The 14,286-nt window shown below is 44.7% G+C and overlaps 1 long non-coding RNA gene across 1 annotated transcript; it reads left to right on the top strand.

The window, feature by feature from the left end:
• The first annotated feature begins 7,377 nt into the window (after positions 1–7,377).
• Positions 7,378–9,775, top strand: LOC120648778. The gene is made up of 4 exons (XR_005665083.1): positions 7,378–7,783; positions 7,894–8,001; positions 8,868–9,034; positions 9,571–9,775. It is a non-coding gene; the product is annotated as an uncharacterized LOC120648778 (long non-coding RNA).
• The last annotated feature ends 4,511 nt before the right edge of the window (positions 9,776–14,286 follow it).

Raw genomic sequence — 14,286 nt, 5'->3', positions numbered from 1 at the left:
GCGCGGGAGCTGGGCGGATTTATTGGTGACGAGGCGGCGGGGCCGGAGGGTTCGAGGTGGAGGTGGCTGACGTGTGGGGCCGCGGTAGTTTGTACGACAGCGGGATGGGGTCGTCGTACGAGCAACCGCGGCCGTAGTACAGACAGGGACGCAGGGGATTTTGGTGGGTTTGGAAAGTCCGTGACGGTAGCGTCAGGCCCCGACGACGCGGGGACGACTTGCCTTGCCTCCCGCCGGCCGGGGCCATTTTTTTTCCCAGCTGTTTTGTGAGTTGTGAACTTGTGATAGCTAGCGTAGCCATGAATAGTCGATCAAACACGTATGCGTTGTATAGTGTGGTAGTCAACTAGTCGTTGAGCACCGGCACGCCCTTCGAATTTGCTGCTACGCCCATACGCGAGCCAACTTACTTGCGGGCACCGATGGGAGTAGAGTTGAGTGCTAAACTTCAGCCCTATTATTAGTACTTATATCTCTGCTGAAGTTTTAAAAATTTGCATAATTTAGACCATCTATTAATACTTTTTGTTTGGATGCTTTAGCGCTAATAAAGTTTCACCATTTGGGGATTCTAACATCCTTTAGGGCAGTCCCAATGGTGTATTGATGATGGTTTTTATCCTCATTAAATGACTTGCCATCTAAGCAAAATATTGACATGGCAACATAATTAATGAAGAAAGAGAGAAAAAAAAAATCCTAGAAACGGTTTCTTAAGGAAGAAATCAAGTCTTCACTTCACCCAATGCACCAAGAAACTATAAAATCACCATTGGGGAGAAACCACTAGTTTCTAGGGGGTTCATGCTGGCTTGCTATTAGAGGAAGAAGATAGAGTTAGGAGAGAGAGAGAAAATATTTATTACTCGAATATACCCTCATTGTGGAAGATAGTTTCTATAGATGATTTCTTGTGCTATGGAAATCATGTCAATTTCTTCTATTGGAACTGCCCTTATGCTCTCCGCTGGTTGCCCCTCCAAAACTTTTGGAGGATGCACACCCCGGCCAACCTAGACAAGCCTGGGGTACAATACAAGTTCCGGTCCTTGCTTAGCAAGGTTGTCCACGAGGATTTCGTACACATGACCCTGCGATCATGGTGGCATAATTGGTTTGACAGAGAACGCGCAGAGCCAACCAAACATCTTCAGGTACTCATATACACGGCTTGGAATCTGTGGAAGGAACGTTGTCGCAGGATTTTTGACAATCATGCAAATATCTCACGATCAGTTAGCTGCAGTAATCGAGCCCAGTATTACCAACTACAGATTGGTTCACCGCAATGACGTCCCCCGGTACAGCCAATATAAGGCCAGTCTCAGTGAGAGTGTCATCGACACAGTTACCTAGACTGAAATCTTAAGAAATGTGCTAGTGGAGTGTCATCACCATGACACTCTTCTCACATTTCATGACACTTCTCTCTTCTCTCTCCTCAAACTATTGGTATATGTTAGTAAATTTAATGTCATGACACTCTTATGACACTCCCACTGAGATTGGCCTAAGTGTTGGATATGTTCCAAATTCATATACCTTTGATTAGGGTTTACTCCCAATTATTCTCTTGTAAGCCGTCATACGCGTTGTAACCCAAAACTCTTGAAAATAGTGAGAAGTGTTACTGGCTGGCGCCCGTGGTTTTTCCCCTTCGCATTGGAGGGGTTTTCCACGTAAAATCGTGTGTCTCCGCTGTGATTGATCTTACTTGTTTCATCGTTTAGTCGCCGTTACTTGTAACAAGTGGTATCAGAGCTGTGATTGCAGATTAGGGTTCCATGTCGACGTCGATGAAGTTCGATCTTCCGTTGCTGGATTACAACATGAGATTCTCGCTATGGCAAGTCAAGATGCGGAAGATTCTGGCGCATAATCATGACTATGATGAGGCGCTGGATAAATTCGGGAAGCAGAGGAAGGCTGATTGGACTCCTGAGGAGATCCGCAAGGATCAGAAGGCGCTTGCCCTAATTCAGCTTCATCTTAGTAATGATATTTTGCAAGAGGTGTTGGAGAAAAAGATTGTTGTAGAACTCTGGCTGAAACTGGAATCGATCTGTATGTCCAAGGATCTAACCAGTAAAATGCATATGAAGATGAAGTTGTTCACTCTTAAGATAAATGAGGATGATTCGGTGATAAGCCACATATCTGAATTCAAGAAAATCGTTGCCGACCTAGTGTCGATGGAGGTGAAGTATGATGATGAGGACTTAGGTCTTTTACTGTTATGTTCATTGCCAAATTCGTATGCTAATTTTCGTGACACCATACTTTTGAGCCGTGATGAACTCACCCTAAAGGAAGTTTATGAGGCTCTCTAGTCCAGAGAGAAGATGAAAGGCATGGTGCAGTCTGACGGGTCATCGTTCTCCAAGGGCAATGTTTTGCTTGAGAGAGGCAGATCTAAGCATATATCCTCCAATAACAGCAATGATTGTAAGAAGAGTCATGATGGGAGAAGCCGTTCAAAGTCCAAGCCGCGTAAGAAGTTCTGTAACTACTGCAAGAAGACTAATCATTTTATTGACGATTGTTTAAAATTGAAAAATAAGGAGAAGAAGAAAAACAATTCTGATGGTAAGGCTTCTGTTGGTTCTGCTGCTGACTCTGATTCGGGAGATTGTCTGGTTGTTCTTGCTGTTTGTGTTTCTGGTCATGATGAATGGATTCTTGATTCTGCATGTTTATTTCATATCTACATATGATGAATGGATTCTTGATTCTACATGTTTATTTCATATCTACATTAACAAAGATTGGTTTGGTACCTATAAGCATGTGTAGAAAGAAGATGTTGTGCGCATGGGAGATGATAACCCATGTGACATTGTGGGCATTGGCTCAATTCGGATCAAGACTGATGATGGCATAAAACACACATTGAAAAATGTCATGTATATACCAGGGATGACCAGAAATCTTATCTCGCTGAGCACGCTTGATGCAGAAGACTTTAAATATTCCGGTTCGAATGGCATTCTAAAGGTATCAAAAGGTTCTCTTATTTGCTTCAAAGTTGATTTGAATTCTGCTAAGTTATATGTCCTTAGAGGAAGTATTTTACCTGGTTCTGTTTCCGCTGCTGCTGTTACTAATGGTGAACTTAGTAAAACTAACCTCTGGCATATGCGTTTGGGACATATGAGTCAACTTGGTATGGCAAAATTGATGAAGAAAAACTTGCTGAATTGCTGCACTTCGAGTAGCATGAAGTTTTGTGAGCATTGTATTTTCGGGAAGCATAAAAGGGTGAAATTCAATACTTCAGTTCATACCACCAAAGGTACTCTTGATTATGTATATGCTGGCCTATGGGGTCCTTCTCGTAAGCCTTCTCTTGGTGGTTCTTGTTACATGCTTACTATTATTGATGACTACTCTAGAAAAGTATGGCTATATTTTCTGAAACATAAAGATGATACCTTTGCAGCTTTTAAGGATTGAAAAGTTATGATAGAAAGGCAAACTGAAAGGAAGGTAAAATTGCTTCGTACTGATAATGGTGGAGAGTTTTGTTCGCATGCTTTTAATGATTATTGCAGGAAGGAAGGCATTCTTAGGCATCACACCATCCCGCACACTCCGCAACAAAATGGTGTGGCCGAACGTATGAACAGAACCATCATTTCAAAGGCTCGTTGCATGCTATCCAATGCACGCATGAGCAAGCGTTTTTGGGCTGAAGCTGCTGCTACTGCATGTTACTTGATAAACATGTCGCCTTCTATCCCACTAAATAAGAAAACTCCCATTGAGGTATGGTCCGGTACGCCTACTGATTATTCACAGTTGAAAGTTTTTGGCTGCACTGCTTATGCTCATGTTGATAATGGAAAATTAGAGCCTATAGCTGTTAAGTGTCTTTTTCTTGGTTATGGTTCGGGGGTTAAAAGCTATAAATTAAGGAATACCGAAACATGAAAGACTTTCATGAGCAGGAGTGTTATTTTCAATAAATTTGTGATGTTTAATGACAGTTTGTCCTCAGATCATGTTCCAGATAATTCTAAAAAGGAGCTACAGCGTATGAGCGTGCAGGTGGAGCATGTTGATGATGAGACAGGTGTGCAGGTGGAGCCTGTTGATGACCAGGACAATGATGTTGCTGATGATGATGCTCATGATGTTGTTCAGCAAAATCCTCCTATTTTGCAGCTAGAGGAGGATTTGCCTATTGCTAAACGCAAATCAAAGAGAAGTTGTGGACCTCCGAAACGTCTTATTGAAGAAAGTAATTTGTCTTATTATGCTTTTGAGTTGTGCTGAACAGGTGGAGAATTGTCATAACCCAGCAACTTATACAGAAGCTGTTCGTTGTGGTGATCGTGAGAATTAGATTTCAGCTATGCATGAGGAGATGCAGTCTCTCGAGAAGAACAGTACATGGGAGGTTATGCCTTTGCCTGAGAAAAAGAAGACCATCCGCTGCAAATGGATCTTCAAGAGAAAGGAGGGTCTAACTCCAAGTGAGCCTCCAAAGTTTAAGGCAATGTTAGTTGCAAAAGGTTACAATCAAATTCCGGGTGTTGACTATAATGATGTGTTCTCTCCAGTTGTAAAGCACAGTTCAATCTGTACATTTTTTAGTATCGTTGCTTCACATGATTTTGAGCTTGAGTAGCTAGATGTGAAGACTGCGTTTTTGCATGGAGAGCTTGAGGAGGACATATACATGGACCAGCCGGAAGGGTTCATAGTGCCTGGCAAGGAGAAATTTGTGTGCAAGTTGAAGAGATCCTTGTATGGTTTGAAGCAGTCCCCTCGTCAATGGAATAAGAGATTTGATTCATTTATGCTGTCGCATGGTTTTAAAAGGTCTAAATATGATAGATGCGTTTACATCAAGCATGTTAATGGATCACCTATATACTTGTTGTTATACATTGATGATATGCTGATTGCTGCCAAGAGTAAAGTTGAAATTACTAAATTAAAGAAATTGTTGAGTAGTGAGTTTGACATGAAAGATCTTGGTGCTGCTAAGAAAATTCTCGGTATGGAAATTACTAGAGACAGAAAATCTGGTTTGCTATTTCTTAGTCAGCAAAATTATGTTAAGAAAGTTCTTCAGCGTTTTAACATGTAAGATGCAAAAGCTGTTAGTATCCCTATTGCACCTCACTTCAAATTATCAGCTGCACAGTGTCCTAGTATAGATGAAGAAACTGAATACATGTCAAGAGTTCCTTATTGTAGTGCTGTTGGGTCTTTGATGTATGCCATGGTTTGCTCTCGCCCAGATTTAGCATATGCTATGAGTTTGGTCAGTAGATACATGTCTAATCCTGGTAAAGAATACTGGAAGGCAGTTCAGTGGGTTTTCAGGTACCTCAGAGGCACAGCAGATTATTGTTTGAAGTTTGGCAAAACTAACAAGGGACTTATTGGTTATGTGGATTCTGATTATGGTGCTGATTTGGACAGGAGAAGGTCATTGACTAGTTATGTGTTCACTGTTGGCAGTTGTGCTGTGAGTTGGAGGGCTACATTACAATCTGATGTTGCTTTGTCTACTACTGAAGCAGAATATATGGCAGTTTCTAAAGCGTGCAAGGAACTAATTTGGTTGAAAGGTTTGTATGCTGAGCTGTGTGGAGTTAATTCTTGCATCAATCTTTACTGTGACAGTCAAAGTACTATTTGTCTTACCAAAGATTAGATGTTTAATGAAAGGACTAAACATATTAACATCAAGTTCCATTTTGTTCGTGATGTGATCGAAGAAGGTGAGCTGAAGGTATGCAAGATTAGTACTCATGATAATCCTGCTGATATGTTGACAAAGTCAGTTCCTGTTGCTAAGTTTGAGCTATGCTCAAGCTTAGTTTGTTTGATTGATTAGCCCAAGAGGCTATTTGGCGCCAGAAGTATTCTTTCTTTGTTATGTTCAGTATGAAGGTGTTGATTTATGCTACAAGAGGAATTTGTCTCAAGGTGGTGTTTGTTGGATATGTTCCAAATTCATATACCTTTGATTAGGGTTTACTCCCAATTATTCTCTTGTAAGCCGCCATACGGCGTTGTAACCCAAAGCTCTTGAAAATAGTGAGAAATGTTGCTGGCTGGCGCTCGTGGTTTTTCCCTTCGCATTGGAAGGGTTTTCCACGTAAAATCATGTGTCTCCGCTGTGATTGATCTTACTTGTTTCATCATTTAGTCGCCGTTACTTGTAACACTAAGACTACTATATTTGTAACACCACCTGCCACTAATTGCTCAATAAAAAAGAAGAAGATGATTTTGGTTTTTTGAATTTGCTACCTTGGGCTGGAATTGGAAGACCACGGCGCTTGGCTCCTTGTGCAAATGCGAATTCACTTCAAGTCAACTTAGTGGGTGTCTAAGTTGTGGTGTATAATTTGAAAAAAAAAATAGTGGGCAAGAACCTTGTGGACAGTAATGGCCTTTGACGGCAAGTCCGTGGATCAGGCGCCGAGACGTCGAACCATCTGATTCTCCACTCAACTTTTAATTTGCCACTCAATTCTACCAGGCCACCGGCGTGCACTTGTCCTTCAGGTCCGTGGCGTCGTCCTTGCCACGCCTGCTCCTCATCGGAATGGTTAAAATCTGGTGCTCTGTGCTCTCGTAAAGGGGGACGCGTGTCATGACCCAGCAAGCTCTGGATGTTTTGCAAAAAAAACCCTTAAAATTTTTAAAAATTCCAACTCAGTGGAGCACATCTAAAAGGAATAGAAACAACATTCATATATTTTTCACATACGTCCTCATGTTAAAATTTAATTCAACACGAAGAAGAAAAAAATCAATAATATTGTTGTTTTTACAAATATCCCCCCGCAGGCACTTTTGCAAAGGAACCCTCCCACAGCCCCGAACCCTAACCCGTCGCTCTCCTTCCCTCCCCGCCACCTTTTTTGCTCCCTCTCCAGCTCCCCACCACCGCCATCTCTCTCTGACTCCCCGCCGTCATCTCCGGCCCCTTCCCCCTCTCCGCCTACCTCCGTCGCTCCTCTGCCGCCGCTCCTCCTGCTCTCCGCCCGTTCCGGCGGGATCTGGATCCGGCATGGGGCGCGGGTCGGAGGGCGTGGGGCGCGTGCCGGCCGGCCACGATGATGGGGGCCAGGAGCCCCTCCGCCCGCTGCACCACCAGAGGCACGCGCCCCAGCTGGTTCCTGTCCATCCCCTGGTCGGAGCTAAGGGACTGGCCACCGCCGGCCGGATCCGCACGATGGTGGGATGGCGCCCTCGCAGTAGGCGTGGGTCGCCGTCGGCCTCAGCGCGCGGCTGCTGTTGGCCGGCTTCCTGGCCGCCTTCGTGCTCCGTAAGTACACCGACACGGTGCCAGCGGCAGGGAGCCCCTTCGAGCTCCAGAGCTATGCGTACGCGGTCCTGGTGGCGGCGCTAGGCGGGATGCTGCTGCAGGCGCCCGTCGCCGCGGTCTGCTGGGGCGGAAGTCGGAGGCTGCTCAGCATGGCGGCGCTCGACGCCAGCATGTGCCCACTGCCACCGTCCCTGTCGCCCCGCTCTCTTCTCGCCGCTGCGGCGCACCTGCTCGCTGCTCCCTCGCCGTCCCTCAATCCCAATCTCTCCCTGTCACCTCTCTCATCAGATCTGGCGAGGCAGTGAGGAAGCACGACGAGATGTCCGTGCCGCTCACTCGTTGCTGTCAAAGCTTGGCAGGGATTTTGCCCAGTTCATCAACGTCAGGGACGACCACAGCACCACGCTGCTGCATCTCGCGGCCAGGCAGGGGCGTGCAGATGTTGCTGGAGAACAACGGCATTATATCCGCTTTGACAGGCTCATACAGGTAATCTCACTAATCTTGCCGCTGCCTCCATTAGCCAGGGGATCAGCTCAATTGGCTCCTCTTCCTTAGTCAGATTGCTGTTGCTGATTCCTTATTGCTCTCTGCTGCAGGTTCCCTGGTAGCACGTCGTTGCATCTTGCTGCTCGCACTGGGAACCTGGATTGCATCTAGAAACTGCTTGCCTGGGGAGCAGATCGTCTCCAAAGGGACTCGGCAGGGTGAGCACCTCATCCCTGATATGCAATTAATTTATTGCTCAAGGCCTGAAACCTTTGTATATAGTTGTTGTTCCGATTTCCAAGTTATTTGTAGTTGTGATTAAGAAACAAAAACCGCTGGCCCCTGTGTCCCTTGTTCAACTCAACTTGTCTACTATGAGTGGAATTCAAAATAGTGTTGCATTGAGATATCAGGGTTCAGGGTGTCCTTGTAGCTTTTTGTCGTTGAGTATCATGCTTGTACTCACTCAGTTTGAGCACTCATTTTTGCAAACAAATTGTCCTTATCCCAGAGATTAGCTATGTCTAACATGGGCTACTTTTTTTTGAATTTCTAACATGGGCTACTTGAAAAGGAAAAAACAAATAACTGGTTAAGTTGCACAAAAAAAAACTCAAGAGGAAGAGAGAAATAACTGGTTGAGTTGCACAAAAAAAAATCTTTGTAGTTACCCTTTGGCATCTGAAACATCATTTCATTGGCATGTTGCTTCCATGTATGGGATTACATTTTGGGGGGATTGGAACATATTGTGGAAATTATGATACCTGAACCTTCGCTCTCTAATGCAAGTGTCTATCTGTAACTCTGAATATACCCTTTATTGCATATGCATCCCTACAAATTTGAGCTTTTTTGATGCACTTGGTATTTTGTTTGAGATTCAGAAAACTCCTGAAAGCATTGCCATGACCATTTTCCATCTGAAGGTTTCTTGAAATTAAGCATTACGAATGTTTTTGTTGCACTCTACTACTGTGTCACTACTCTAAAGCTTGACATGAACATTTTATGCTCCTTCATTTCTGTTGTTCCAAAATTAAAGTTCACTTGCAAAGAATGATTTTTTTCCTTGCAATGGCAGCATTCACATCTCATGAAGTTGCTGCCAGTGACCATGTTCATGGGGATTGGACTGATGGACCGCTTCTTGTCACAAGGATACATGAAGGGTCTGAGAAATCTGCAGCTGCTGGGTATTGCCTACATCACCCTGGCCACCCACATACAAGAGAACCAGCAGTACAATTGGTAATGTTCTCCTCTGTGTTGCATGCTTTAATTTTTATGTCTGGTTTTTAAGATACGCTATTGTGCATAATTGGTGAATCCTAACTAGACCACTAGCTCCCTTCCATGCTCTATGTATTGGTTAGCTTCTTGACCATGGCATCTACCTTATTCAGCATCTGATGGATCTCATCTTTGCTCTCAACATCATACTCTTTGTTGTCTATCACAAAAGTAATGCCATGTGTGTTCTATGCTCTGAATTTTAGTGTATGTTCTCATCTGAAAAGTGGTGTGTAGTGTTAACTCAACTGTCAGAAGTGAACGAACATGCTTTTTTAAGTTTCAAAAATGAAAATATTACAGGAAAGTTCCTCATCCTTTTTTACGAAAAGATAATTATTAATCTTACACGCGTCCTCTAAAAATATGATTTTAGATTGACTATAACATACTATGCCATTTAAGTTATAAATTGTAGACTCATACTTCAGTTTATTGTATGGTCAATACCTCTGTGCCATGACAATTCCATATAAAATTGCTCAATATGGCAGATGCACCAGTACAATTGTCGGAGTTAGCGACTATGATCCAATGTGATGGCCGAACTCAAAATGGCACAACTTGCAGGTACAAGGGGATGAGCATAGGTATGGAGAAAGACACGAAAGAGTTAGCCTATGGGATATTTGGAACCCCAGAAAACTCTCTGGTTTTCTCTTGTCCATTGAATTTGAATTGGCAATGCATTCCCAGTTATGGAGGCACATCTCTTCTCTACAATTATCCAGGTTTTCATTCTTTAGGATCAAGCAGTAAGCTGAACCAATCTTCCTTTTTCATTTGCAGTTCCTGGGCTACAAATTGAATCTGTAAATAGGTCATCAATTCCAAGGCACAAGCAAATCCATTTGGTAACTTGCAGCACATGCCAGGGATCAGCTCAGAGTTGGCTTCGATGCTTAATCAATCTGGCCAGAACCTCGGAAGTCCGCTTGCTTCGAAACTCTTTTTTGCAGATAAACATCTATGTTAACATGTTGATGATATGTTTGCTACCGGATGTGGTGGTTTCGTATTGAATTCATCTTCTACCATATATATAGTTTAATTTTCACATTTTATTGCCTTATGTTTACTTACATTCGATTGTTCAAACGGTCTCCTTTAAAATAAACGAAGCCCAGCTCTGGCGGTGTCGACTACGTGTGCAGTCTCTCTCTCTCTGAGACCTGGAGCGCATCGTTCAGTTTAAATTTGTAATCAGCTAGCTGCTTTTATTTTTGAGCGAAAAAGCTAGCTGCATTTATTGGCCTCTCTCCAAATTGTATTAAAAGAACTGCAGAAAACTTGGTGTTCTTGAGCTTCCAATAAGCTACTACGGAGTATCAATGAATTTGTTGGGGATTCTCTCCTTCCAGTCGCCTACAAAAAGAGAAAAAAAAAGAAAAAGGAAAGTTGTGTGCGTGAACCAAACAACGGCGACCAGGACCAAGGTCGGACACATCAATCTTAAATCTAACTAGAAGAATGTCCGTGCGTTGCTACGAAAAATATTTTTTTCAAGGCCGCCACCGTGCTGGCCCAGGGGCTCAATGTCGACGAAGAAACTTGTGAGGCGAAGTCGCCGCCGTGATGCCCAGAACCTCGCTCGGGCCATGCGAACGGAGGCGACGACGTGTGAGGCGCAGCTGCCGCCGCCGCCGTGATACCCAGGAGCTCGCTCGGGCCTGCGAACGGAGGTGACCACCTGTGGCCGCCGTGATGCCCAGGAGCTGCAGATAAACAGTGCGCCATGAACAACCATCAGAAATTAAACTTGACCGTATCTATTGGTGCCGGGGTTCATCCACATCGATCTCTAACTTTATTACATTGTTGCCAAAGCAACAAACCAGGGATGAGTCCCCCAATGCGCCGTGGAAGGCAGACGGACAACGCGCGACAGTCGCAGCATCATCAGAGTATGAAGTTCTAGGAAAGAAAATCCAAGCGGCAACCAGGTCTGAGCATAGGGGACTATATATAAGTCTACGACAAACATGAAGATGAACTTGTATTTTGCTCCATATATGAGCATAGGGGACTATATATGAGCATAGCGACAACCAACAAACATGGAGATGAACTTGTATTTTGCTCCATACATTATGTCCATCATCAAGGTTAAGACTAGCTTCAGAGGGTTATGTGAAAGCAAGCACACTCCTTTCAGGCCATTTAAGAATGACAATGCTTTTCTTTTGAGGCCTCTGACTCCTTTCCCTGGAGATGATATGGATGCTGATGCACAGGGGAATGATGATGATAGTGATGATGATGCTCACATGGGAGCAGCTGCAGCTCAGCATGCCATGCCACCACCGCACCCTCCAGCACAGCAGCAGTGGGCTCCTCCAGCTGGCTATTTTGACCCATACTTTGCATCCATATAGGAGAGCATGTCCTCTCAGATTGCGGGGTTGGCTAATCAGATGCAGAATCAGATGAACCTCAACTTTCAGAACATGCAGCAGCAGATGCTTCAGCCCATGATGGCTCAGATACAGGGGTTTCAGGAGAGTTTACACTCAGATATAGCAGCACTTGACTCACGTTTTGAGGATTTGCCCTCTTCTGAGCAGTTTGAGCAGCTTGAGCAGAGGCAGGAGCAGCTAGAGCAGAGATTTGATTCTTTCAGCACAGCCTTCACAGGGTTCTCAGTCCACTTCTACTCGGTATTTCCGGCTCCAGTGCCGCCTCCAGAGTTCTACCCGCACCAGCCGTTCTACCCACCGCCACCTCCTCCACCGCCGATGGATTGACTTTCTTGGCAATTGATGCCAAAGGGGGAGAAGGAGCTTTGGAGTACTTGGATCTAGGGGGAGCTCATGGATTTTCTCATGGATTTCTCATGGAGATCATTCGCTTTCAGCTTCCGCTTGCCACTCATGCTTATTTGTATTGCTTTACATATTTATGTTTGATCGGTTTGAGACTTGTGTTTGGATTTGAACATTTGGTTTGTAATGTGTGATGAACTATGTTAGTTTGTCCTACTCTTATCTATTTATGTTCATCTTGTGGTTATGAGGTTGTGCTAACCATGCTAAAATTCATATCATATATATCTTGTATCTTGTATGCCTCGATTTCCACTTGTAGGGAAAACTCCGTCAAAAGTTTCAAATATATATATGTGTACTTGGTATTCATGAAAATTTATATGCACATATCAAGGGGGATTTCTCTCTACTCATCGAACTTGGTGAATTTATTCATACCCTATTCTGAAATTTTCATGAAAATGAGTAAGTTCTTCCAAAGTTCAATTCTAAGTCCACCTTATGCCTAGTGTATAAAGTTGACTTGAAAACTTTTATCACTCCAAAATTTAGTGTTGTCATCAATTACCAAAAAGGGGGAGATTGAAAGCATCTAGGCCCCTAATTCGAGTTTTGGTAATTAATGACAACTGTTTGTGGATTAACGATTTCATTTGAGATGATGAGTATAGGTTGATCCACGGATGAAAGAGATTTGGTTGTGAACGTATGGAGTTTTAGAGATGATGAGCAAAGCTCGGGCTCAAGGCAAAGGTATAAAATAGGGCTTTTGCATTTTACCGGTCACAAGGCGTTTAGTGGATGAAAAGTGACCGGATTTGTTGGATAGATAGCCGTACTATCAAGAGGGGTTGTGTACTCATGCTTGATGGGTCTTTAGTGCCATTTTGCTCAAAATGTCTAGTTGCATGCATGAGGGCTAACGGCATTTTGAAAAGATTTGAAAAAAACTAAGTTTGAGAGCTGACTGAGTAACGGCGGACAGTACGCACCAGAGGGGCGGACAGTCCGCGCCCGTTCCAGAGAGCTTGCAGAGTCTCTGGTGGGCTCGCGGACGGTCCGGCCCAGGTGGGCGGACGGTCCGCCACTGTTTTTCAAATGTGTACCAGAAACGGTGTCTGTCTTGTGTGAGCTTCAAAGTTGAACCGCGGACAGTCCGCCCATGGGGCGCGGACGGTCCGCCGGCTAATCTCAGGTTTGTACCAGAGAGGATGTTTCTCTGGTTTGGGCTCAAAAGTTAAACTGCGGACGGTCCGCTGCTGAGGCGCGGACGGTCCGCAGGCTAATCTCAAAGTTGTTCCAGAGACGATGTTAGTCTCTGGTGGTGTGGAACTCTTAACTGCGGACGGTCCGCCACTGGGGCGCGGACGGTCCGCCAGGGCTTAACGGCTAGTTCTGACATGCATTTATTGCACTCTGACTCACTGGTTTATAACGGCGGATAGTCCGGTTTTTGAAACGCGGACGGTCCGCGACTTCGCAGAAAAGAGTGTAACGGCTAGTTTTTTGAGTGGTGTCTATATATACCCAATGCCCGGCCATTGGGTAGGTTTCTTGGCCATTTGGATAGCATTCTTGACACATTAGAGCTAAGGCATCCCTCTCTCACACACACTTGCTTAGAGATTACATTCTTGAGTGTGAGAGCTTCCTAGTGCATTGCATTAAGAGTTTGAGCTTTGTGGCATTATGGAAACTTCAAGCAAGCGTCGTCAACTTGTTACTCTTGGGAGTTGCCGCTCCTTAGACGGCTTGGAGAAGTGGATTTCGTGGAGTTCCTCCAAGGAGATTGTTGAGGAGCCCCGATTTCGGTTGTGAGAGGTTTTGTGCTCACCTCACCGGAGTGGTGAAGAGCAACTCTAGTGGAATCGAGGTGTGGAGCGGTTCCTTGATTCTAGCCGGCTCAAGATCAAGAGGTTCTTGATAGAGTAGCGGTTGATTCTTGGAATCCACCTCAACGTGGATTAGGGGTGACCGGCAAGTCATCGACACCACGGGATAATTTCTTGTGTCAAGCTTGGTTACTTCTCTTGCTCACTTTAATACATGCTTTTACTTTGAGCAATTTACTTTACTAGAGCTTGACTTGTCTCTTGTCATCTTAGGTTGCAAACCCATCTAGAGATAGTAATAGCATGACATAGGGCTTTTCCTTTGTTTCTAATTAAATTTCTCTAGTGTTGTTGGCTTTAGATTTTAAACCGCCTATTCACCCCCCTCTAGTCGGTGTTCTTGATCCTACAGTAAGGGAGCTTCCAGCGAAAGGCTTACGCCCGCGCCCGCGTCTGCATAACACGTGGCGGCTCCGGACCCCTCCCGAGCAGCTAGCTGAGCCGAGAGCTCACGGGGGTCCGGATAGGCACGTGGAGGTCCCGTACCCATCTGCGGGAGTCCGGATGGCACGTGGAGGTCCCGGACCACTTGCTGGGGTCCGGGTCCGCGGCC

The sequence above is a fragment of the Panicum virgatum genome, chromosome 9K (genome assembly GCF_016808335.1).
Source record: "Panicum virgatum strain AP13 chromosome 9K, P.virgatum_v5, whole genome shotgun sequence".
NCBI classification, from domain to species: Eukaryota; Viridiplantae; Streptophyta; class Magnoliopsida; order Poales; family Poaceae; genus Panicum; species Panicum virgatum.
This window is presented reverse-complemented; position numbering and strand designations above follow the sequence as displayed.